General features: G+C 46.5%; 1 long non-coding RNA gene across 3 annotated transcripts in view; it reads right to left on the bottom strand.

Annotated features, from left to right (window-relative positions):
* LOC131253343 (uncharacterized) overlaps positions 1-26,580 on the bottom strand; it is a 52,410-nt gene extending 25,830 nt beyond the window's left edge. The window contains exons 1-2 of one of the 3 annotated variants that reach the window (XR_009175095.1): positions 25,846-26,580; positions 25,075-25,675 (exon numbers count right to left, since the gene is read on the bottom strand). This is a non-coding gene — a long non-coding RNA (uncharacterized LOC131253343). The other 2 variants (XR_009175096.1, XR_009175094.1) reach the window with 2 other exon arrangements.
* Between the last annotated feature and the right edge of the window lie 477 nt (positions 26,581-27,057).

The raw sequence follows: 27,057 nt of genomic DNA, 5'->3' as shown, positions 1-27,057 counted from the left end.
CCAAAGGACAACATCATCATCACATATCCACTAATATAAACATTTGAATACAACGCTGAAAGGGAAAAATACATATGTCAAAAATCAAAGCTCCAGAAATTCACTGCACGCTCCAAGCTCAACGCTGCTCCTGCACGCATCTATCGTGCATAAGCTTATAGAAAGCTTAGTGGGTGGTGAAAGTGTGTGCACAAGATGAGCGCCCAGTAAGCAATATCAGAGTAATTAGCGTAAGCGGAAATACTGATAAACCCATAACCATACAATTTCAGAAACACTAACAAAAACATAAATCATAGGAATTCAGAGTAATGCGGAAATATGCGGTAAGTCCGTGAATGTTATCAGCTGTACCAAAGCTTTGTGATGCAAGGCATAAATGCTATCGGCCATACCAAGGCCATGCGATATGAAACATAAAAAGACAATAAAAGATGTTGAGGATGCAATGCAATATGCAAATCCTGATGAGTCCACGAATACCGTCAGTTGTATCTAGATCATATAAATGCATAAACACAGTAACCCGAAATGCCATATGCAGTGGATGTAATGCGATATGTGGTGCATATGGAATGACCATGCGGAGTGTGAAGTCGGGATGATAGTACGTAGTGTCGCAGACTACGGGGTCCATCACAAGGGACTTCTATCCAAACCAGTCCCATACCTAAATTTGGATAGTTAGACTCAATGTGGTAAACTCCTGATCTCAGGTTAGTCGCGCGCCCCAACCGAAATCCTAGCCATTGTGAAGGCACACGTAACAAATAGTTGCGCACCCCAAACCCAGTGGATAGTGAATGAATGAATACATGAATGAGTATGTAAATCCACATATCAGTACAGTTCATCTATAGGATCGTCACCGGGGTTTAGTACACTCCAAATGACACTGCCGCTCTCCCAGCCGCACAGTCCAAGTGAGCATAAGAAACCTCACTATCCGCCTTGCCAATAGTCTGTCAATACCTATCCGGCACGTCGATAGTGGACCCATTCACGAGCTGGTCAAACTCAGCCTAGTATTGCCCCTACCCTCGGGCGGGTAAGGCCACACCCCCCAACCGACCACGACACGGTGGGAGACGGGCCTCCCGGTATTCGACACTCGGGCGCTCATGTATCCACTCGGTCCGACATTGGGGCGTCTCCGGCCACGGAGGTTTAGGGATTTTCACCCGGGGACATCTATGGCACCCGTATGCTAGAACCAAACATTTGGTGTCCCATTTGGCCATCCACGATATGCTGTGGAGGCTACGGACTGATGTCGCTAGGGCGTAAATAATCATAATGCGAGATGCATGAGTCATACAATCCATTGCATCAATCCTGCGCATACCGTGTGCTCATGTGAGATAACCTCCGCCTTCGGGAGTCTCATAACAACATGCTCAATGACATATGCAATGATCAAAATCTTATAACAAACATGCGGATGATGCGCATGGGCATGTATGATGTTATGCTGTAACATACTCATAATCGGTAACAATAACCGACATCAGCAATCGACCTCGACAATGTGGTCATTTAACCAACATTGCCCCCAAGGAATGGCCCGCACATAGTCAAACATATAATGGGCCCACGGCCTCATGCAAAAGCCTAATATACAACACAATGGGCCTTGCTCAGGGGCCATATATACACAACAGGTGGACCCTACTCATGGCCTCAAATACATGACATGTGGGCCCTACACATGGGCCTGGAATACATCAAACGGGCCATGCATCATGGGCCTAATACACATCACAATGGGCCTTGCCCATAGGCCACGAATACATCACAATGGCCTCGCCTATGGGCCATGAATACATCACAATGAGCCTCAATTACGGATCGCATATACATCATATGGGCCTCGATAGTCGTAACCGACACTCGGAATCGGGCTCGACAAATCGGAATCGGTCTCGATACGCGGCCTCGACAATCGGAATCAGCCTCGATACTTGGCCTAGAAAATCAGAATCTGCCTATACAATCGGCCTCGACAATCAGAATCGGCCTATACAATCGGCCTCGACAATCAGAATCGGCCTATACAATCGGCCCCGACAATCGAAATCGGCCTATACAATCAGCCTCAACAATCGGAATCGATGAAAATGGACCTAATAAGGCCTAAGGGAAAGTCACAATGTGGACATTCAACCATCATTGCCCATCAATGTGGACATTCAACCAACATTGCTCCCAAGGAGTGGTCCACATAGAGCCAAACGTATCGTGGGCCCATGACCTCATACAAGGACCTAATACACATCACTATAGGTCACATTCATGGGCCAAATACTCATCACAGTGGGCCTTGGCACATAAGCCATGATTACATCACAACAGGCCTCGTCATATGGGCCTCACATACATCTCAATGGGCCGCAATACATGGATCTCATATACATTAAATGGGCCGCACTATACGGGCCGCATCACATAGTCCGCACCAATGGGTCAGTATACATTGAGTGGGTCGTGTCATATGGACCGCACTAATGGGCCAATGTACATTGCGTGGGCCGCATCATATGGGCCAGAAATACATCACTGCGGGCCTCACAAATGGACGGTTACGTGGGCCGCATCATATGGGCCAGAAATACATCACGGTAGGCCGCACAAATGGACGGCATAGATATACAATACATACATCACGGTGGGCCGCATACACGGGCCTAAAATACATCACCAAGGGCTGCGAATACACAACAGGTAGGTCCTGCACATGAGTCCAATATACATAACAGGTGGGCCCTGCACTTGGGCCTCCTACACGTCAAGTGGGCTACATCAATGGGTCGCACCAATGGGTCTCATAAGCATCACAATGGCCTACAATTACATCAAGGTGGGCCTCACGGATAGGCTATAAAATACATCAAGGCGGGCCTCATATATCAAGTGGGCCTAATGGGGCAGCCCAAGGTCTAACAAAACAGATGGACCGTGTGGTTGAAATACATTCATCATGGTGCAGCCCACAACACACACACACAGGTGGGCCTCATCCCAAAGATATGGATGGATAGCGTGGTAGACTCAAGCATCAAGGTGGGCCACTGCATAGACGGTGCATACCCAACACTGCATCATGGTGGGGCAGTACACAACACTATTCAAACATTGCCCAAGAAATATCAGCATTATCAAATATCGTCCATGTAAATCAGCATCGCCCAGCTATTGTCCAGCACCATCCAACACCATCAGGACAGTGTGGATGAAACAAATACATCATGGCGGTGTCCACCGTGCCAGGGACAGCGGATATACAGCACACCATCAAGGTGGGTCCCATTGTCCCGTGGACGGTATAAATGAAACACATACATTGTGTGGACCACAAAACTACACAGCAGGTGGGCTCCACCTTTTGGACGGTGTAGACGGAACACATATAGCATGTGGGACCCACAGAGCTGCTGATGTCAGACAGCTTGATGGACCCACATAATTGCTTTTGTCCTAACAGATGGACGGTCCAGATGTAGCGTGCACATCACGCTGGCCCACATAGCTGGCTGACGTGCACAGCAGCTGCATAGCTGGTGTAATCGTACACCAGCCAGCCCATAACACAGAGGTGGGTCCCACGTGGGGCCTACCAGATATATATATAAACTATATTATTTATATTATATTTTATTATATTTATTATAAACATCAACGCCCAACCCTGGCCATAACTGATGGACGGCTTGGGTGATGCACATCATCATGGTGGCGCACGGAACTATTGATGCCAATATCACAGTGGCTTTGCAACTGCTGGGACCCACCGTATTCATCAATGGACGGTGTGAATACTAAATATACAGCAAGGTGGGTCTCGCCCGTCCAGAACGGACAGATGGCTGGAATACCAAAACACATATCAAGGTGGGTCCCATCCCACATGTACAGCACATGTGGGGTGGGCACCACACGAGCTGGGATGGGATTGGGTGGTGAGATACAAAACGTACATCTCAGTGGTGCACACGTGCAGCCACAGGACTGTGATGTGGATCGCACACATCAAGGTGGGCCCCATCCACTGACCACACAGACGGACTGTGTTGATGCAACAAATACATCAGGGGCCCACGTCCTTGGCAGATGGATGGCGAGGAGACACAAATACACCAAGGTGGCCCACCTATCTTGCTGACGTCAGTCGGCACCTAAATGGCTGGTGCCCACCGTCCAATAGGCTGGACGGTGGAGATAAACATATATCATGGTGTTCCCTACACACGTGGCAGGTGAATGCCGCAGATGCATATCAGTGAGCTTCACCGTCCAGCTTATCTGGACGGTTAGGATAAAACACATACCTCATGCTTGGACCCACGGTCCTGCTGACGTCAATAGAGCAGTGGGTCCTACCGTTTGTTGACGCCAAGCACTGCAGCACGCTGCTGCTGGTGCAGGGCCGTCCATCAGAGGGGCAGCTGGGATAAAGAATACATGCATCAAGGTGGGTCCCACCTGCCCACACGTGTCACACGTGTGGGGCAGGTCCCGCGTCCACAACAGATGTAGGAGGTGGATGTAAAACATATTCATTAAGGTGGATCTCACCCGTTCAAATTGATGGACGGTCTGGATCAGACCCAAGAACTTGCTGACGCTAATGCAAGTGGACGAATGGTCTGGATGTGGTACAGACCTCATGTGGGACCCTGAATTGCTGACGTCAGCACATCTGCCATGAAGCTAGGCAGATGGACGGCTCGTATTAACGGATGCATCACGGTGGCTTCCAACGCCAGGTGGATGGACAGATAAAACACGTTCGTAAAAGGTGAGGTCCACGACCACGTCCAGATGGCTGGACGGTCTGGATCAAACGGATGGACGTTTTGGGTCATAACACACCCAACACCCGTTGATGGTAAAGCAGCAGCTGCTGCAGCTACGTGTGGTGCTCCAGCCAATCCTCTTCCAGGCTGGCGGTCCCACGATGGATTAAGCTGTTATTTGTGATTTCCTTCCGACCAAGTCTGTTTAGCACGGACGGCGTGGATAGGTGGGGTCCACGTGCGTGGGCCCCTGGTTTGGTCCACTTGGTTGGAGGCATGGAACATACATCAAGTGGGCCATCATACACAAATAAAAGAGAGGGAGAGAGATCGGTGAGGTGGAGGGACCCCGCCACTATGGGCCCCTCTTTGTTTACAATCACAAATATGAAAATAGGTCCCATCACAAGTGGGCCTTACAAAAAAAAAATCAAGATCTAAGGTTATGGCCACCCACCTTTGATCTCTTCTTCCTTCTTCCGCCAACACGATCTAGAGCTCCAAGGGGACGATTTCAACGGTCGAGATGTTCTTTGGATGGTGGAGATGGGAGGTAGGAAGTGGACCACACAAGCTCTCCCATGGAAGCTTGGACGTCGGTTGCTTGGAGAATGAGGGAGAGAGACATGAGAGAGAGTGGTTTTGTAAGAGAGAGGGGGATGGGTGAGTGATGGGGTGATGGGTGAAGTGAGTGATGAGTGTACTTTATGTAAGAGAATGTTGACTTTAGGGGTTGCTTGGGGATGGGGTGATGTGTACTTGACATGAGGTGTGATTGGTGGGATTGATGGGACATGATTTGAAATCTTTCTCGAGTTTGCAAATGTGCGGTGTTTTCTCGAACTGAACGCGGGCCCACATCTCCTTGCCCGGGAATTGCCTCGGCGCGCGAGATGTGGCATCAGAACCGCGGCGACGGCGCGGTCGCTAGGGTACAGGTCTCGAGTCGAACCGACTCTAAAATACGGGATACAACTCAGGATCACGCACCACTACTATTTATACATCGCGAGTCATCGAAATTCGACCGGGAGGACCGCGAAAGCCTACGGAACGGTACATGCTAGGATACGGGTCTTACACTCTCTCTCATTCCTTACTCTCCCATAAGCAAGTCCCATACGTATGAGTCCCCCATGGTGAGAAAATTGCATTTGTGAGGCCCACCTTTCCTACCCCTTCATCTCTCATCTCAACCATCCATTTCTCATCTTCCTCCATCAAAGAGAAGCCCAAGGAGCTAAGGAAGCCAAGGGAGCAAGAAGATCAAGTGGTGGGTGCCTTGATAGGGTAGATTTTGATATTTTTAAGATGGGCCAAGTGAGGCCAACCGATCAATGGTTGGATCTCACTTTGGACCCTAAGATCTGGCCGATGGCCCACTTGGATCACCATGATCATTCCATGATGGGGCCATTCTCCATGGACCCCATCATGATGTTTATTTTCTTGCATATTTAGGGTCATCTAGACCGTTTAATTTAGTGGAGATGGGATCTCCACCGTTGAATTTAATTTTAATGGGCCACATGAAATGGGACCCACTTGATGTATGATTTAGTGCAAGGGAGGGCCCATAGTGCCGGGGTCCCTCCATCACGCGGGCCTCACTCTCTATCTCTCTCCCTTTTTCTTCTATTTCTTTTTTTATTTCTATTTTTCTTTGTGTTATGATGATGAGGTTATGTGGCCCACTTGAATGGACCCACCAAGAAGTAGGTATTCTATCCGGCCCATTTATAAGTGGGGCCCACCTTATATATGTAGTACCATGCCCTCATCACTTGGTGGCCCACCTAAGCAAGGCCCACCTCCAACCAACATAGAAAGTCCAGCGTCCAGGGACGCTGGACGTTGCTGGAAAGACACAAATATCAGCCTTTTTCCAAAGGTTTGGGGTGGTCCACTTATGTAGGCCCCACCTTGATGTGTGTATTAAATCCACACCATCCATTCCTTTCCCAAGCCATTTTTAGGCGTTGAGTCCAAAGATGGGACCGATCAGATTTTCAGGCAGGTCATAACATGGCAAACGGTGAGTTTACCATTGAAATGTCCCATATTGCTTCTATACACCGAAAAGTCCAATATTGGGCTTGTTTTGCTTGTCTAGAGCCATGGAGGGCCATTGAGGAGTGGATTAAGGACGTGGGCCCCACTGTGAAAAAACGAAATCCTTTTTTTAAAAAAAAAAAAAGGCGGCCCAAAGCAGCTCGCCGTTTCGGCGGCGGCGCCTGGCTCTGCGTCGGGTGGTAACTTCACCTTCATGGGTGGGCCCCCCGATGTTTAAACTATCAAACCTTCGGGTGGGCCACCCCCGAGGGCCCAGAAAACCACTTTAAACTCTGGCCACAGTGGAAACGGGGTTAAATTTTTGAAACCTTTTTGGGCCCAAAGTTTTGGATCGGGGGTGGAAATTTGTGCCCCCCATGGCCACGGGTATGGTGGGTAATATCTTTTGGGGGGCCCCACGGGGGGGGGGGGCAGGGGGCCCGGTGATGTAAGTGTTTTATCCCCACCGTCCAGGGACGGTGGGCCTCGTGTGCGTGCGTGTGTGGTGCGTGCGTGTGTGGTGCATGCGTGTGTATATTTATATATATATATACATATATATAATATTATATTATATATAATGTTATATGTAATGTATACATATTATATAGTATATCATATATAATATAAAGGTGGGGGAAGGCCCATTTCAGTTCACTTATGGGCCAGGATTGAGGCCCACTTTGATGTATATGCAAGGTCCATGGGTCCGGACCCATTTAATGCATTAGGGGCCAATGGGTCGAGGCCCATTAAGATGTAATGGGGCCAATGGGTTAAGGCCCATTGCAATGCACATAGGGCCCATTGGTGTGGCCCAATGATGTGGCCATTTGATATATAAGGCCCATGTGAGTAGGCCCATTTGATGCATTCTAAGGCCCACGGGTTAAGGCCCATTGCAATGCACATAGGGCCCATTGGTGTGGCCCAATGATGTGGCCCACTTGATGAATATAAGGCCCATATGATTAGGCCCATTTGATGCACTCTAAGGCCCACGGGTTATAGTCCATTGCAATGAACATAAGGCCCATTGGTGCGGCCCATTGATGTGGCCCACTTAATGAATATAAGGCCCATGTGATTTGGCCCATTTGATGTATTTAAAGCCAATGGGATGTACCAAGGTTCATTGCAATGTGCAGTCCCAACATGATTTATGTAATGATGTTTACGTCAGGGCTATGCCTTGGGAGCAATGGTGGTTTGACGTCCACATTGCAGGTATAGTGTGGTTAAATGTCCACATTATGACTTTCCCTAAGGCCCATTGTTAGGCTCGTGTGTCTGATGTGTAGGCCGTCTAGGCCCATCTTTGTTATGAACATCATCCATCCCATATACCCTGTTTAGTTTCATGATTCATGATCTTATGCATCATACGTATGCTTGATATGAGAAATGACTAATCATAGCATATGCCTTCGGGCAGATTGTCTAGGGGTCCCGTACAGGGGTGTTGCCCTACATGAGCGCACGATACACGCGGGACTGCTGCATGATGGATAGTGTGATTCATGCATTCGCATTGAGTGATATGGTTCTGTCGCCTAGCGACATCGGGGTAGCCTCCACGACGTATCGTGGTTGGCGGGATTGGATAACAAATTTGTTCTACATGGGGTGCGATAGATATCCCGGGTGAAAGTCCCTAAACCCTTATGGTACCGGAGGTTGCTCCAACGTCTTAGACCGAGTGGACGCATGAGCGTTGAGTGCCGATTACCAGAGCGGTTGCGCTTTCCACTGTCGTGGTCGGTTGGAAGGGGGTGCGGCCTTACCCGCATGAGAGTAGGGGGCAATGCTAGGCTGAGTCTGACCAGCTCGAGGAATGGGTCCTCTATTGACGAGTCGAGCCCGATATTGGCAGGCGGATAATGAGGTCTTTTTCACTCACCTTATTGCGCCCGATGGGGCGGCAATCTAGCTTGGAGTGTACTAGACCCCGGTGATATCCCAGATTTGAGCCGTATTGACATGTGGACGTAGATGAGGGTTTGCATGCTTGAGTTGCATTTCGCATTGCATGGCCTTGGTATGGCCGACATCATTCTTTGCACCCTATGGCCTTGGTACGGCTAATAGTATTCTTGGCATTCATCAGCATATTCCGCATTACTCTGATACTGCATAACTGCATTACCACCTTGAGCATATACTTTCACCACCCTCTAAGCTTTCTATAAGCTTATGCACAACCATTGTATGCAGGTGACGTTGGATCGCAGCAGCGTTGAGGCTTGAGCACGTAGCAGATTTTTTTGGAGCTTTTGGTCTATCATCATTGTATTTCCCTTTATGCTCATTGTACTTGTAAAGTTTTTTATTATAGTGGAAATGTGATTAAGTTTTTGGTTGTTGTTGTGGGTTATGCCTTTAGTTATGCTTATTACGAATAGAACTGATGTTGAAAATCCTCCTTGTAGCATCCCAGGATCGGTGTAAGCCCCGTATCCTAGACCGTGTTAATCTTCTGCGGTCTTCCCGGTCGGATTTCGGTAACCTTCGACCCTTATCCGGTATTTCCGCGCGACCGACCTGATTCAACTGAGTCGACTCAACCCGGGGCTTGTACCTTAGCGACCGCGTCGTCGCCGGGTTCCAATGCTGCGATTGAGGGAGAAAACTGCAGTGGAGTTGTGGGCGAAATTAGAGGATGAAACCGCGCGTTTGCAATCCCAGAGAATCTCTACAAGGTGTCACATCAATCAATCCCATCATGTCAAGTACACATCAACTTTCACCCTTTCCCAAGCAACCCCCAAAGTCAAAAAGCTCTTACACAAACCCATACCTCTCTTACAACTTTTGCCAAAAAGTCATAAAGTTCTTACACACCCATCCCTCTCTCTCCCATCCATCACTCCATCACCCATCACTCCCTCTCTCTCTCTCCCTTACAAGTCTCTGTCTCATTCAAACTCTCCCATAGCAAAAACAATTCATACGTATGGTCCTCCCATGATGAGAAAATTGCATTTGTGAGGCCCACCTTTCCCACCCCTTCATCTCTCATCTCAACCATCCATTTCTCATCTTCCTCCATCAAAGAGGAGCACAAGGAGCTAAGGAAGCCAAGGGAGCAAGAAGATCAAGCGGTGGGTGTCTTGATAGGGTAGATTTTGCTATTTTTGAGATGGGCCAAGTGAGGCCAACCGATCAATGGTTTGGATCTCGCTTTGGACCCTAAGATGTGGCCGATGGCCCACTTGGATCATCATGATCATTCCATGATGGGGCCATTCTCCATGGACCCCATCATGATGTTTACTTTCTTGTATATTTAGGGTCATCTAGACCGTCTAATTTAGTGGAGAAGGGATCTCTACCGTTGAATTTTAATTTAATGGGCCCACATGTAATGGGACCCACTTGATGTATGATTTAGTGCAAGGGAGGGCCCATAGTGCCGGGGTCCCTCCATCACACGGTCTCACTTTCTATCTCTCGCTCCTTTGTTTTATTTTATTTTATTTTTGTGATGTTAATGAGATTGTGTGGCCCACTTGAATGGACCCCACCATGAAGTTAGTAGGTTATCCAAACCATTTACCTGTGGGGCCCACTTTGCGTGTATTGTACCCACGCCATCCATCAGTGGTGACCCTCATGAGTAGGCCCACCTTGCTCGGCCAGAGAGTCCAGCGTCCAGGGACGCTGGACGTTTGGTGAAAACACAAATAAAAGCTTGGTTCAAGCTAATGGAGGAGGCCCATTCATGTAGGCCCCACCTTGATGTATGTATTAAATCCACACCATCCATTCCTTTCCCAAGCCCTTTTTAGGCGTTGACCCGAAAGATGGGATCAATCAGACCTTCGGGCGGGCCATACCATAGCAAATGGTAGTTTTCACCATTGAATCATTCCCTGTTGTTTCTATACGCCGAAACAGGCCCAATATTGGGCTTGTTTTGCTTGGCAGGAGCTATGAAAGGCCGTTGGACGGAGTAGATCATCTAGATGTGGACCCCACTGGTAAAAACCTCATTTATAACCAAAAAAAAAAAAAAAAAAACTAAGCGTGACGGCCAATCTGACAGGTTTATGCGTCAGGTGGGCCTTACAGTGTAGAGGACTTGATTTTAAAAAAATCCACTCTTAGGTGGATTTGCCTATGCATCAGGTAGACCATCCACTGTTTTCTCACGTGTGGTTTGCCCATGCATTGGATCACATAAAGGAAACAGTGTGAATTGGACTCTACCGTTGGAACCCTTTCTGGGCCCACAGAAGTTTGGGATCAAGGTGAAATTTGTTTTCACCCTTCATTTGGGCCCATGTGACCTTATCAACGGGTTGGATGGAATATAAACATTATGGTGGGCCCCATATGGAGCCCACAGTGATGTAAGTGTTTTATCTCCACCGTCCGCCTGGACGGTGGAGCCCACTGTGATGATTGTGTGGGCCCACTGTGATGATGGCGTGGAGTCCACTGTGATGCGTGCGTGTGTGTGTGTCTATATATATATATAGATATATATAATATTATATTTCATGTAATATTATATGTATTATGCATATGTATATTATATACTATATTATATATATATATAAATATTTTATTTACTAATGTTGAGGCCCATGATTGAGGCCCACTTTGATATATAGGTAAGGCCCACCTCAGTTGCTTGTGGCCCATGATTGAGGCCCACTTTGATGTATATGTAAGGTCCATGGGTCGAGGCCCATTTAATGTATTAGGAGCCCATGGGTCGAGGCCCATTAAGTTGTAATGGGGCCAATGGGTTGAGGCCCACTTAATGTACATATGGGGCCCAATTGGGGTGACCCATTTGATGCTCATAAGGCCCATGAGATTAGGCCCATTTGATGCATTCTAAGGCCCATGGGTCATGGTCCATTGCAATGCACATAGGGCCCATTGGTGTGGTCCAATGATGTGGCCCACTTGATGAATATAAGGCCCATATGATATGGCCCATTTGACGTATTTAAGGCCCAATGGGATGTACCCAAGGTCCATTGCAATGTACGATCCCAACATGGGTTACGTAATGATGTTTACGTCGGGCTATGCCTTGGGAGCAATGGTGGTTTGACGTCCACATTGCAAGTATAGTGTGGTTAAATGTCCGAATTATGACTTTCCCTAGGGCCCATTGTTAGGCTCGTACGTGTTATGTGTAGGCCGTCTAGGCCCATCTTCGTTATGAACATCATCTATCCCATATAACATGTTTAGTTCCATGATTCATGATCATATGCATCATACGTATGCTTGATATGAGAAATGACTGATCATAGCATATGCCTTTGGGCAGATTGTTTAGGGGCTCCCGTACAGGGGGTGTTGCTCTACATGAGCGCACGATACACGTAGGATTGTTGTATGACTGGATAGTGTGATTCATGCATTTGCATTGTGTGATATGGTTACTGTACGCCCTAGCAACATCAGGGCCATAACCTCCACAGACGCATCGTGGTTGGCAGGATTGGATACCGAAAATACCATTCTACATGGGGTGCGATAGATATCCCTGGGTGAAAGTCCCTAAACCCTTATGGTACCAGGAGGTTGCTCCAACGTCTAGACCGAGTGGATGCATGAGCGCTGAGTACCGATTACCAGACGGTTGCGCTTTTCACTGTGTCGTGGTCGGTTGGAAGGGGGTGCGGCCTTACCCGCCCGAGAGTAGGGGTTAATGCTAGGCTGAGTCTGACCAGCTCGAGGAATGGGTCCGCTATTGACGAGCCGAGCACGATTTTGGCAGGCGGATAGTGAAGTCTTTTCCACTCACCTTATTGCGCGCGATGGGGCGGCAATCTGGCTTGGAGTGTACTAGACCCCGGTGATATTCCAGATTTTGAGCTGTATTGATATGTGGACTTAGATGAGGATTTGCATGCTTGAGTTGCATTTCGCATTGCATGGCCTTGGTATGGCCGACATCATTCTTTACACCGCATGGCCTTGGTACGGTTAATGGTATTTTTGACATTCATCAGCATGAACCGCATTACTCTTAAACTGCATAGCTACTTTAACACATTGAGCATACACTTGATCCACCCTCTAAGCACAACTGTTGCGTGCAGGTGACGTTGGATCGCAGCAGCGCTGAGGCTTAGGCCCGTGGCAGATCATTTTTGGAGTTTTGTTCATCTTCATTGTATTTTCCCTTATGCTCATTGCACTTGTAAAGTTTTTGATTATAGTGGAAATGTGATGGAGTTTTTGGTTGTTGTTTGTGGGTTATGCCTTTGGTTATGCTTATTATGAATCAAACTGATGTTGAAAATCCTCCTTGTAGCATCCCGGGATCAGAACCGGGGGCGGGAGCCGAGAATGGGGTTCTACGGAGGTCGCCCGGATTCGGCGATCGGAAATTTTGTGAGCCCGGTTTCCGAGTTTGGGGCGTGGCAGTTGTTGGATAACTCGGGAATAACCAAAAACAACATTACATGTCTTATGAATGATTTAAGTCCTAAGTTAGGATAGCCTAGCGATCTTTTATTACCGACCCATAACGAGCGTGCCTTCGAGAGTTTTCAAAGTTGATTAGGCACCTTCGCTCTTTCTGTAGGACATGGCGCGCGAGAGTGACCCGATCGACTCCGCACCACCACCTGAGACTCGCTCCACCAACTGCGGCTCCCGCACTACCACCGCTCCTCTACCAGAGGTTCATACTGCACATCCTGAGGATGCTGCTCTTCCACCAGAGACCGGTGCGGATCCGACCGTATCCGTGAGTGCTTCTCAGTTACAGCAGATGCTGCAGGCTGTGACGGCCGCACTTCAGGGACAGGGCAGAAATTCTTTATAGATTAGAACTCAAGATAGAAACGGTGAAAGAATCAAATATTGACCGAAATTTATTTCTGAAAACAAGAAAATGTGTAGTGAAAAATCACTGCTAGAGGACCAGTTGAAAAGTGCCACCAGTTGACCAATCATATCATGGAAAGGAATGGACGGCACGGAACTTATATAGTGGCATGAAAACATAGACAATCATGGGCAACAAGACAAGCCAAGAACAACATAACCAATGATCATCAAGTATTCCATACATCTACAAGCATAACCAATAGTAACTGTAAGATTAAACAAATAGTGAAAGAATAAAATTCAACAAGCCTGACTTGCAGCACCAAAGTTATAGTCCCCCAAGCTTTCCCTGCAAAGCCTTAATAAGTGATAGTGCCCCTTTGCAGCTCCTCATCCACTCATTACCAAACATGTAATATTAAAACCACAGACTCCAAAGCATCTAAAGCATCTACAGCTCTAACATTCAAAGGCATGGTCATAGATGAGGTAGCAAACTGCTATAGTAAATTGCCAATCTCATATCTTTCAACAACCAGTTCTTCAAAACATCACAAGTACCATAAGCTAAACTCTAAGCAACCACCATCTCACAAGATATCCAAAATAGTGAGTTCACTCTCTCTTCTAATCCCCACAACACAGTAAATGGGGGAGCCCAAAAGATAAAAAAAATGCCCGCGTAAAAACAAGAAACTGGGGAAAAAAACCATAACCTGATTATGAAGGTACCTGAGATGTGTTAGAAAAAACATTCATCACTCTAAAAACCACAAAATCATCACAAAGCTCAAAAATTCAAAGGAATAATAACCAAAATGAAGAAAAACCACATATAACACACACATACATATACACATATCTTTCATGTTAACTATTTATGATATGGACCCAAAGTTATATTTTTGATTGGTTATGGTAAGTGAATAAGGTAATCTTTTAGAATAAGACATTTCTTTTCTTTTTCCTTTTTTTTTTCTTTTCAAAAAAATTAAAATTAAAATTGTATCTCTTAACTGATCTCCAAAAATTTCTCCCTAGACATCCCATCTCTCTATGTATAATTTCCCCATTGTTAGTGGAATAAACATACATGTATGTAACCTTATGATTTAACATGACTCATTGGTAATCACATGGAAAAAGTTAGCTGTCTGTGAGCAATTATTTTAAGGTGCTTGTGGACTTGGTGTTATTGACTGAAGAAAATTTTGAGGTGAGGAAACTTCCATTCCTTGTGATATAATCATAAGTAGAATATAATATAGATATTATGAGTAGCAATAATCTATTCAGACATTCCACATGAGAGGAAGAAAGCTTTCTCTAGAGACATATTCAACACCACATGTGAGGCCCGTATCCTAGCCCGTACTGTTCCATAAGTTTCCGCGGTCCTCCCGATCTAATTCTGGCGACCCGCGATCTGTTATCAGCGTTTGCGCGCGATCCTGAGTCGTGTCCAGTATTCTAGAGTCAGATCGACTTGAAACTTGTACCCTTGCGACCGCGCCGTCGCCGCGGTTCCGATGCAGCGTATTACGGGCCGAGGCGATACCTGGGCCAGGAGATGTGGGCCTGCGTTCAGTTCGAGGAAAACGTCGCGCGTTGTAAAAATTGAGAGAATCTCTATGACACATCACATCAATCCCATCAATCAAGTACACATCACTCCCATCACTCACACCCATCCCCAAGTACAACTACCCATGTAAGCCCCGTATCCTAGCTGTCCCATAGGCTTCCGCGGTCTTCCGGCCAAATTCCGGCAACCTTCGACCCTTAACCGGTATTTGGCGCGACAGGATTCTCGTACCGTCAACCCGAGTCGACTCAACCCAGGACTTATACCTTAGCGACCGCGTCGTCGCCGCGGTTCCGATGCCGCGACTTGCGCGCCGAGGCGATACCCTGGTTGGGAGTTGTGGGCCAGCGTTCGGTGCGAGGAAACGCCGTGCGTGCGAATCCCGAGAGAATCTCTACAAGGTGTCACATCAATCAATCAATCCCATCATGTCAAGTACACATCAACTTTCACCCTTTCCCAAGCAACCCCCAAAGTCAAAAAAGCTCTTACACCACCCATACCCTTTCTTACACCTTTAGCCAAAAAAGTCAAAAGTTCTTACACTCCCATCCCTCTCTCCCATCCATCACTCCATCACCCATCACTCCCTCTCTCTCTCTCCCTTACAAGTCTCTCTCTCATTCCTTACTCTCCCATAAGCAAGTCCCATACGTATGAGTCCCCCATGGTGAGAAAATTGCATTTGTGAGGCCCACCTTTCCTACCCCTTCATCTCTCATCTCAACCATCCATTTCTCATCTTCCTCCATCAAAGAGAAGCCCAAGGAGCTAAGGAAGCCAAGGGAGCAAGAAGATCAAGTGGTGGGTGCCTTGATAGGGTAGATTTTGATATTTTTAAGATGGGCCAAGTGAGGCCAACCGATCAATGGTTGGATCTCACTTTGGACCCTAAGATGTGGCCGATGGCCCACTTGGATCACCATGATCATTCCATGATGGGGCCATTCTCCATGGACCCCATCATGATGTTTGTTTTCTTGCATATTTAGGGTCATCTAGACCGTTTAATTTAGTGGAGATGGGATCTCCACCATTGAATTTAATTTTAATGGGCCACATGAAATGGGACCCACTTGATGTATGATTTAGTGCAAGGGAGGGCCCATAGTGCCGGGGTCCCTCCATCACGCGGGCCTCACTCTCTATCTCTCTCCCTTTTTCTTCTTTTTCTTTTTTTATTTCTATTTTTCTTTGTGTTATGATGATGAGGTTATGTGGCCCACTTGAATGGACCCACCAAGAAGTAGGTATTCTATTCGGCCCATTTATAAGTGGGGCCCACCTTATATATGTAGTACCATGCCCTCATCACTTGGTGGCCCACCTAAGCAAGGCCCACCTCCAACCAATATAGAAAGTCCAGCGTCCAGGGACGCTGGACGTTGCTGGAAAGACACAAATATCAGCCTTTTTCCAAAGGTTTGGGGTGGTCCACTTATGTAGGCCCCACCTTGATGTGTGTATTAAATCCACACCATCCATTCCTTTCCCAAGCCATTTTTAGGGGTTGAGTCCAAAGATGGGACCGATCAGATTTTCAGGCGGGCCATAACATGGCAAACAGTGAGTTTACCATTGAAATGTCCCATATTGCTTCTATACACCGAAACAGGCCCAATATTGGGCTTGTTTTGCTTGTCTAGAGCCATGGATGGCCATTAGACGGAGTGGATTAACAGACGTGGGCCCCACCTGTCATTCTGTAGTAAATTTTTTTTAAAAAAAAAGGCTTCATGATCCATCACAGCTATTGCAACAGCTAACCCATCATCCAATTTGATTTTTGCTCCCTAAAGATCAACTCACGGCTGTAGCCGTGGGCCCCACCTTGATGTTTATATACTATCTAAACCGTTCATAGGGTGGGCCACCCCTGACGTGGGCCCACCCCAATCAGCTTGATCCAAGACTCGGGTGGCTCACATCAAAGAACAGTGGGATTAAACCTCGATCTTTGAAACTCTTTTTGGGCCCACGGGAGTTTTGGATCAGGGTGGAAATTTGTGTCCACCCTTCATCTAGGCCTACGGCCCTATCAACGGGTGGGATGGAATATAAACTTTAGGGTGGGCCCCACATGGAGCCCCCGTGAGGTATGTGTTATATGGCCACCGTCCAGGCGACGGCAGGGTGATGTAAGTGTTTTATCCCCACCGTCCAGGGACGGTGGGCCTCGTGTGCGTGCGTGTGTGGTGCGTGCGTGTGCGGTGCATGCGTGTGTGTATTTATATATATATATATATATACATATATATAATATTATATTATATATAATGTTATATGTAATGTATACATATTATATAGTATATCATATATAATATAAAGGTGGGGGAAGGCCCATTTCAGTTCACTTATGGGCCAGGATTGAGGCCCACTTTGATGTATATGCAAGGTCCATGGGTCCGGACCCATTTAATGCATTAGGGGCCAATGGGTCGAGGCCCATTGATGCATTCTAAGGCCCATGGGTTAAGGCCCATTGCAATGCACATAGGGCCCATTGGTGTGGCCCAATGATGTGGCCATTTGATATATAAGGCCCATGTGAGTAGGCCCATTTGATGCATTCTAAGGCCCACGGGTTAAGGCCCATTGCAATGCACATAGGGCCCATTGGTGTGGCCCAATGATGTGGCCCACTTGATGAATATAAGGCCCATATGATTAGGCCCATTTGATGCACTCTAAGGCCCACGGGTTATAGTCCATTGCAATGAACATAAGGCCCATTGGTGCGGCCCATTGATGTGGCCCACTTAATGAATATAAGGCCCATGTGATTTGGCCCATTTGATGTATTTAAAGCCAATGGGATGTACCAAGGTTCATTGCAATGTGCAGTCCCAACATGATTTATGTAATGATGTTTACGTCAGGGCTATGCCTTGGGAGCAATGGTGGTTTGACGTCCACATTGCAGGTATAGTGTGGTTAAATGTCCGCATTATGACTTTCCCTAAGGCCCATTGTTAGGCTCGTGTGTCTGATGTGTAGGCCGTCTAGGCCCATCTTTGTTATGATTATCATCCATCCTATATAACCTGTTTAGTTTCATGATTCATGATCATATGCATCATACGTATGCTTGATATGAGAAATGACTAATCATAGCATATGCCTTCGGGCAGATTGTTTGTCCCGTACACGGGGTGTTGCCCTACATGAGCGCACGATACACGCAGGATTTCTTGCATGACCGGATAGTGTGATTCATGCATTCGCATTGGGTGAGTGAGTTCTGTACGCCCTAGCGACATCGGGTCATGGCCTACAGGCGTATCGTGGTTGGCGGGATTGGATAAAATCTTTTCTACATGGGGTGCGATAGATATCCCCGGGTAAAAGTCCCTAAACCCTTATGGTACCGGGAGGTTGCTCCAACGCCTAGACCGAGTGGATGCATGGCGCATGAGGGTTGTATATCAGTTTCACTGTTCGTGGTCGGTTGGAAGGGGGTGCGGCCTTACCCGCCCGGGAGTAGGGGCAATGCAGCTGAGTCTGACTAACTCGAGGAATGGGTCTGCTATTGACGAGCCGAGCCCGATTTTGGCAGGCGGATAGTGAGGTCTTTTCCACTCACCTTATTGCGCGCGATGGGGCGGCAATCTGGCTTGGAGTGTACTAGACCCCGGTGATATTCCAGATTTTGAGCCGTATTGATATGTGGACTTAGATGAGGATTTGCATGCTTGAGTTGCATTTCGCATTGCATGGCCTTGGTATGGCCGACATCATTCTTTGCACCGCATGGCCTTGGTACGGCTATGGTATTCTTGGCATTCATCAGCATGTTCCGCATTACTCTGATACTGTATAGCTACATTATCACCTTAAGCATACACTTTCACCACCCTCTAAGCTTTCTATAAGCTTATGCACGCTGAGGCTTGGACGCGTGGCTGATCTTTTTGGAGCTTTTGGTCTATCATCATTGTATTTCCCTTATGCTCATTGTACTTATAAAGTTTTTGATTATAGTGGAAATGTGATGGAGTTTTTGGTTGTTGTTGTGGGTTATGCCTTTAGTTATGCTTATTACGAATCAAACTGATGTTGAAAATCCTCCTTGTAGCATCCCAGGATCGGAACCTGGCGAATGGGCGCTGGGAGCCGAGAATGGGGTTCTACGGAGGCTGTCGGTGCCGGATTCGGTGATCGGGAATTTTGTGAGCCCGGTTTCCGAGTTTGGGGCGTGACAACCCATCTCCAAAGTCAACTCTCCCCATCACCCATCCCTCACTCAACCATCACTCACCATCCCTCTCTCTCCTTACATCACACCTCTCTCTCATCTCTCTCTCATTTTCCCAAGCAACCCAACATCCATGGGAGAGACGCTTTGTGTGTGGCCCACCTGCCTACCTCCCATCTCCACCATCTTAGCCATCCAATCCTTATCTTCCTCCATTAAAGTTGGAGCTTTGGATCTAAGGAGTCTAGAAGAAGCGAAAACGGTGGGTGAATCTTCATTGTTTGTTGGTAATTTTGCTTGATTTTGATGATTAGAGGACCCACATATGGTGAGACCCATCTTGATGTATGCATTATAAAGAGGGGCCCATAGTGGCGGGATCCCTCCACCATCCGATTTTTCTCTCTCTTTCTCTCTCTCTTTGTGTGTTGGTGTGCGGCCCACTTGATCCACGCTTCACAGCCATGATGACCCGCCACGATTTCAGCGTGTATCGACGTGTGTATCCACACTGTCCATCCAATGAAGTAGCTTCAAATCTCGGGTGGACAGCCGTCCATCAGGTGGGATGTGCGGACCCCACCTTGATGTTTGTGTCTTATCAGGCCAGACCGTCCATCAGTGAGCCCAATCTGATTGGGGCCCAGCTGCTGGGGCTGGCACATCCAGCCTCCAGCACTCCTGGATGAAGGAAAAACACAAATATTTGCTTGATCTAACTCTGCTGGTGGGTCCCACACATGTGGACCCACCTCATGGCCTTGTTGCAGCTGGGCCGTCCATCTGCTAGACGGCCAGCAGCACCTGCTGCTGTTGACAGAGTCCCATGGGCCCCACTCGTTGGACGTGTACAATGTCCAGGCCGTCCGTCCAGGCCTGGACGTTGGCAGGTTATATTATATATATATATATATATAAAACGTAGTATATATGCATGAGAGGTGGGCCACACGTGTGGACCCACCATGATATTTACGCCAGAATCTGCACCGTCCAGAACATCTAAGGGTCTGGACGTTGGTTTTTTTTTTTTGTAATTTATATATATTATATTATATTATATATAATATAGTTATACACATGAAAGTAGGGCCCCACGTGGGACCCACCATGATCCACGTGCCATCCCAAGATCCCCACCGTCCAGAGAAATCTGGACGGTGCTAATTAAGGAACCACCGTGATGTATTTGTTCACACCGTCCGTATGGACGGTGTGCTGTGGGCCACCATGTTGCATGTTTTGTATCCCGCCGTCCATCCGTTGATGGAGTGGGCCCACCCCACACGTGTGATACGTGTGGGTAGGTGGGACCCACCTTGATTTATGCAATGTATATCCAAGCCGGCTGTCCCTGGACGGTGCACCATGGAGCACACCTGATGTATGTGATTTCAGCCATGCCATTCACCATGTTTGCTGGATGGGTATGCCTACCACGATGTATTTGTTCTATATCCACTCCGTCCTTGTCCAGGACCGTGGACCCCACGGTGATATATGTGCTACACACACCGTCCATCTGTTCATCTAGCTGATGGGCGTGGGTCCACCATGATATAAATGTTTTATCCACTCTGTCCAGTCCATGGACGTGGACCACATCGTGATATATGTTTTGTGTTCCAGGCCGTCCGTGCCTGGATGGTTCCGTGGGACCCACTTGTGATTGGATTGGTTTGGCTGGTGTACCACACACCAGCCCTGTAGCTGTTGATGTGGCAGGTTATGCGGAGCCCACCTTGGCAACGTGTGTGGGGTCCACCTTAATGTATGTATTTTTCACCACACTGTCCAGTGGCTGGACATGTGCACCACCATGATGCAGTGTTGTATCTGCACCGTCTCTATGGACCCCGTTAAATGTATGTGTTGCATCTGCACACTGTCCACCCCCATGGGGCCAACCTTGATGATATGTTGTATATCCACACCATCCAGATCTTCGACGGTGGGGATTGGATTGTCTGGTGTACCTCACCCCAACTATGTATCTGTGGTACCACATTAGCAAGCTCCGAGGGCCACCGTGATGTATTTATTTCATGGCCCATTGGTGTGGCCCATTGATGTGGCCCAATTAATGTTTATGAGACTCATTGGTGCGGCCCATTGAGCGGCCCATTGTCATATATGTTAGGCCCGTTGATGTGGCCCACTTAATGTTTATGAGGCTCATTGATGTGGCCCACTTGATGTATATGAGGCCCATTGGTGCGGCCCATTGATGTGGCCCACTTGATGTTTATGAGGCCCATTGGTGCGGCCCATTGATGCAGCCCACTTGATGTATATGAGGCCCGACGTGATGTATTTATGGCCCATGTGCCAAGGCCCATTGTAATGTATATGCGGCCCGTGTATGGGGCCCATAGTGATGTGTATGCGGCCCAGATATGAGGCCCATTGTGATGTATTTGAGGCCATGGGATGAGGCCCGATGCGATGTATGAGAGGTCCGTACGTGCGGCCCAATGTGATATATTTGTGACCCATTTGGTAGCCTCAGTATGATGTGTATGTGACCTATTTGGTGAGGCCCATGGTGATGTGTATTAGGCCCTTGTGTGAGGTCATGGGCCCACTATATTTTTGGCTATATGTGGGCCACTCCTTGGGAGAAATGTTAGTTAAATGTCCACATTAATAGGCAATGATGGTTGAAAGTCCTCATTGTGACCTTCCCTTAGGCCCTTTGCTAGGCCAAATTGTTGAGGCCGATTCCGATTGTTAATTCCGATTATCGATTCTGATTATTGAGACCGATTGTTGAGGCCGATTCCGATCATCGAGGCCGATTATTAATCGATTCCGATTGTCATGGCTGATTGCCGATTCTGATTATCGAGATTGATCATCGATCGATTCTGATTGTTGTGGCCGATTGCAGGTTCCAATAATCGAGGCCGATTATTGATAGATTTCGATTGTTGTGGCCGATTGCAGATACCGATTATCGAGGCCGATTATCGATCGATTCCGATTGTCGTGGCCGATTGTCGATCCGATCATCGATGCCGATTATTGATCGATTCCGATTATCATGACCGATTGCCGATTCTGATTCCGATTATTGAGGCTGATTATTGATCGATTTCGATTGTTGTGGCCAATTGCCGATACCGATTATCGAGCCTGATTATCGATCGATTCCGTTTGTTGTGGCCGATTGCCGATTCCGATTATCGAGGCCGATTATTAATCGATTCCGATTATCATGGCCGATTGCCAATTTCGATTATCGAGGCCGATTATCGATCGATTCCGATTGTTGTGGCTAATTGCAGGTTCCGATCATCGAGGCCGATTATCGATCGATTCCGATTGTTTGGCTGATTACCGATATCGATTATCGAGGTTGATTATCGATCGATTTCGATTGTTGTGGCTGATTGTCGATTTTGATCATTGAGGCCGATTGTTGATCGTTCCGATTGTTGTGGCCGATCGCCGATTCCGATTATCGATGCCGATTGTTGAGGCCCAATATGATGTATATGCGGCCAGTATTTGAGGCCCGTTGTGATGTGTATTCAGCCCGTGTTTAAGGCCCAATGTGATGTATATGAGGCTTATGTATGAGGCCCTTTGTAATGCATTGAGGGACAGGCGATGAAGCCCATTGTAACATATGTTAATCCCATGTGAAAGGCTCATCGTGATGTGTATTAAGCTCTTGAGTGAGGCCCATTGTGTTGTATATTTGGCTCTTGTGTGAGACTATAGGCCCACTATATATTAGGCTCTATGTGGGTCATTCCTTGGGGGCAATGCTAGTTAAATGTCCACATTGTTGAGGCGATTGTCGATACCGGTTATTGATACCGGTTATGAGTATGTGACAGCATAGCATCATGATACATGCCCATACGTATCATCTGCATGTTTGTTATGAGATATGGTTGACCATTGCATATGTCACTGGGCAGGTGGTTATGAGACTCCCTGACAGGCGGAGATTGTCTCACATGAGCGCACGGTATGCGCAGGATTGATGCATGACTGGATTGTATGACTCATGCATCTTGCATTGTGTGCCTTAGCGACATCAGGGCCGTAGCCTCCACAAGCATATCGTGGATGGCCAGATGGGACACCAAAAATCTGTTTTAGCATATAGGCATCATAGATGTCCCTGGGTGAAAATTCCTAAACCTCCGTGGCTAGGAGACGTCCCAACGTCGAGACCGAGTGAATATATATGAGCACATGAGGGCCGAATACAAGGAGGCCGCGTCTCCCACTGTGTCGTGGTCGGTTGTGAGGGGGTGTGGCCTTACCCGCCTGAGGGTAGGGGGCATAGCTAGGCTGAGTTTGACCAGCTCGTGAATGGGTCCACTATCGATGTGCCGGGTCGATATTGGCTGACTAATATTTAGGCGGATGGTGAGGTCTCTTCCACTTACATGGTCGCGCGTCAGTAGACGACGATTTGCATGTAGAGTGTCCTAGACCCTAGTGATGATCCCAGAGAGAAACCGTACTGATATGTGGACTTATCGAGTAGGAGTTGCATATTCATTCATTCATTCATTCACTATCCACTCGGGTTGGTGGTGCACAACTAATTGTTGTGTACCTTCGTAATGACAAGGATTACAGTTGGGCGTACGACTAATCTGAGATCAGGAGTTTACCACATTAAGTCTGACTATCCAAATTTAGGTATGAGACTGGTTTGGATAGAATTCCCTTGTGATGGACCTCATAGCCTGTGATACTACGTACTATCATCCTGACTTCACTCCAGCTTGGTCATTTCATTCGTACCGCATATTGCATTACATCCTCGACATATGGCATTTTGGGTTGCTATGTTTCTGCATGGTATTCATAACTCTTCCGAATTATATATTGTATTGCATCCTCCATATCTGACATCTGGTTCATTATGTTTCCGCATTACATAGTCGATTTACATTACTTTCTCAGTATATGACATTAGATTGCTATGTCTTTTCTTCGTATATCCTGGATGAGGTTGATGATATCTTTATGGACTCGTCAGTATTTCTGCTTACTCTGATATCGTATAATTCATGACCTTGTCAGTATTTCTGCTCACTCTGATTACTCTGATATTGCTTACTTGGCACTTACCCTATGCACACACTTTCACCACCCACTAAGTTTTCTATAAGCTTATGCATGATAGATGCGTGCAGGTGGTGTTAGGTTGCAGCAGCATTGAGCTTGGAGCATGCATCGAACCTCTGGAGCTTTAATTTTGTCATATGTATTTCCCTTACAGCACTGTATTCAAATGTTTATATTAGTGGATATGTGATGATGATGTTGCCTTTGTGATTTGAGTATACTTGTGGTTATGCTTATTACGAGTTAAATATACATTGAAAAATCCTCCTTGTAGGATCCCAGGATCGGAATTTGTCGTATGGATGCTAGGAGCCGATAATTGGGTACTACGGAGGCTGTCGGCACCAGATTCGGTGATTAGGATTCCTGTGAATCTGATTTATAGATTTAGGGTGTGACACCACACATTATTAAATTTAGCCAATGCATTCAGAAAATTCTGGCAGAATCATTAAATGATAAATTTCATACTATCTAATAAGCTTCTAGATGTCAAAATGCTAAACTTTTCCCACGGTACAACAATTAGGAGGATATATCTAACTTACATCAACGTCTCTAGCTTTCAAATTCTTTGGTTTTACCAAATTAGGATTTTCGATCTCAATAACACCCTGCATGCCTTTCTTTTTCAGCCAAACATCAGGCCCAGTTACATAAAAGAAGGAAGTGAGTACAGATAATGACAGCTAAGTGGTGCAAAATGAAATTGTCAGGTTGTAACATAAGATTCCCAAAGTAAGAAGAGACAAAGAAAAACACAAAAGAAGCAATAATCAAAGAGACATTCCACTGACCTCAGTTTCTTCTTCAGATTTTTCTTCGTATTCCTCTTCTTCTTTATCTTTAGCTTCTTCCTGATGGTATTAAAGTTTTTGCTTAAAACCCAAATGGATAAAACAGAAGTGTAGGCAAGACAATAACGACAAAATGAAAAACTATGTAGCTAGTTTTATAGTTTCACAATCATTCAACCTCAAAGAGGCTATGATTGGCTCCTAGCATATGTACATGCCTTTTCCTATGTAGCTATTGTCAGTGATATCAACTTGGTCTGTACAAGAGAATGCTCAGATCATCTGTATGCAAGTTGGGTCTTCCCAGAATTGCCTATTGAAGCACTAGGCTCTCCGAGCATGGAAGTAGCTCCTGATGAAAACATCACAAGCAAGGGTTAATAAAGGCGTCAATCCAAACATACATGAGCAGAAATACCAAAAGGGAAATGCACATCAGGTGGGCCACACATGCATCGAGCATTCTTCACATGTCTGCTTTTAAATTTAGTTAATTCTTCTCACACTGATGCACTAGCCTACCTGATGAGTGGACTGGCCTTAGCAAGAATCATACAAAAGACAGCTCGGGAGGGGATTATCCATTATAGCTGCTCACACCCGAATCACAAAACAAAGGAGTCAGGTGGGGCAGACTACTCTTTACTAGTTAATTCTTTACATGATGTTTGTTTGCAAAACTAGTAAAGGGTCCAAAGTGGATTCATGTACGTCACAAGCCTAGTGTCTAGAGATGGTCTTTGGCCCATAAGATATCAATGATTGATGCACTAACATGTATCTATAATGCCAAAAAAAAAATCCATACAACCAATCATGTTACAACCAAAACAAATAGCCCATGACAAGCAAGTAATCAATGCGCTAACACCAAATACAAAGCTGTCAAAAACAATCTATGCATTGCTACCCAACAACATCAAGCACTGGAATCATTATCGATTACAAACAGCGATTAAGGGCTGACGGTGAATAATAATAAAAGGTGGTTAGAACCAGTGTATCTAACGTACAGGGACCAGCAATCATACATTGATTAACAGCTTGGTTACCAAAAACAGAGTATGGATTCCACTGAAAATAGGGTATTGATTGCAGCTATTTGCAGCTGTGAAATATTGAAAGTGAAGCATGCCACAATCCTAGATGATCCGATTCTAGGTGAAGATAAAGGCATGAGATCAATCAAAACATCATAATAAATGTTGCACAATACCCTTGGTTTAAAAAAGAAAAAAAAACAACAAGGGATACCACAGGTTTTTAATCAATAATCCATAATTAGGGAATTGACACTATGAATCCCTAATTAGGGATTCGAAACTCAAAAATTTCCAATACACGAATCATTGCACAATGTTACTTAAAGGATTAAAAAATGCCAAAAAAATGCCCAAATTGATATGAATAGATAAGGAGAGAGAGAGAGAGAGAGCAACAGCAAGAAGGGGAAAAGCCTTATACATCATACCTGAGAATCTGAGATTCACGAGCAGCAGAAAGCCGAACTGCAGCAAAGGGCCGAGGAGATAGAGAGAGAGGACTAGGGTTTTGAGAGAGAGAGAGATAGGGATAGAGAGAGTGAGAGGGAGAGGGAGAGTGAGAGGTAGAGCGAGCAGAGAGGGAAAGGGAGAAGGAGAGGGAGAGGCAGAGAGAGGGAGGGAGAGGGAGAGGGAGAGGGAGAGCGCACGAGAGGGAGAGGTCGAGAGAGGGAGGGAGAGCGAGAGCAAGAAG

The sequence above is a fragment of the Magnolia sinica genome, chromosome 8 (assembly GCF_029962835.1).
Source record: "Magnolia sinica isolate HGM2019 chromosome 8, MsV1, whole genome shotgun sequence".
Lineage (NCBI taxonomy): Eukaryota > Viridiplantae > Streptophyta > Magnoliopsida > Magnoliales > Magnoliaceae > Magnolia > Magnolia sinica.
The sequence above is the reverse complement of the archived record's forward strand: the minus strand, read 5'-3'. Positions and strand labels throughout refer to the sequence as shown.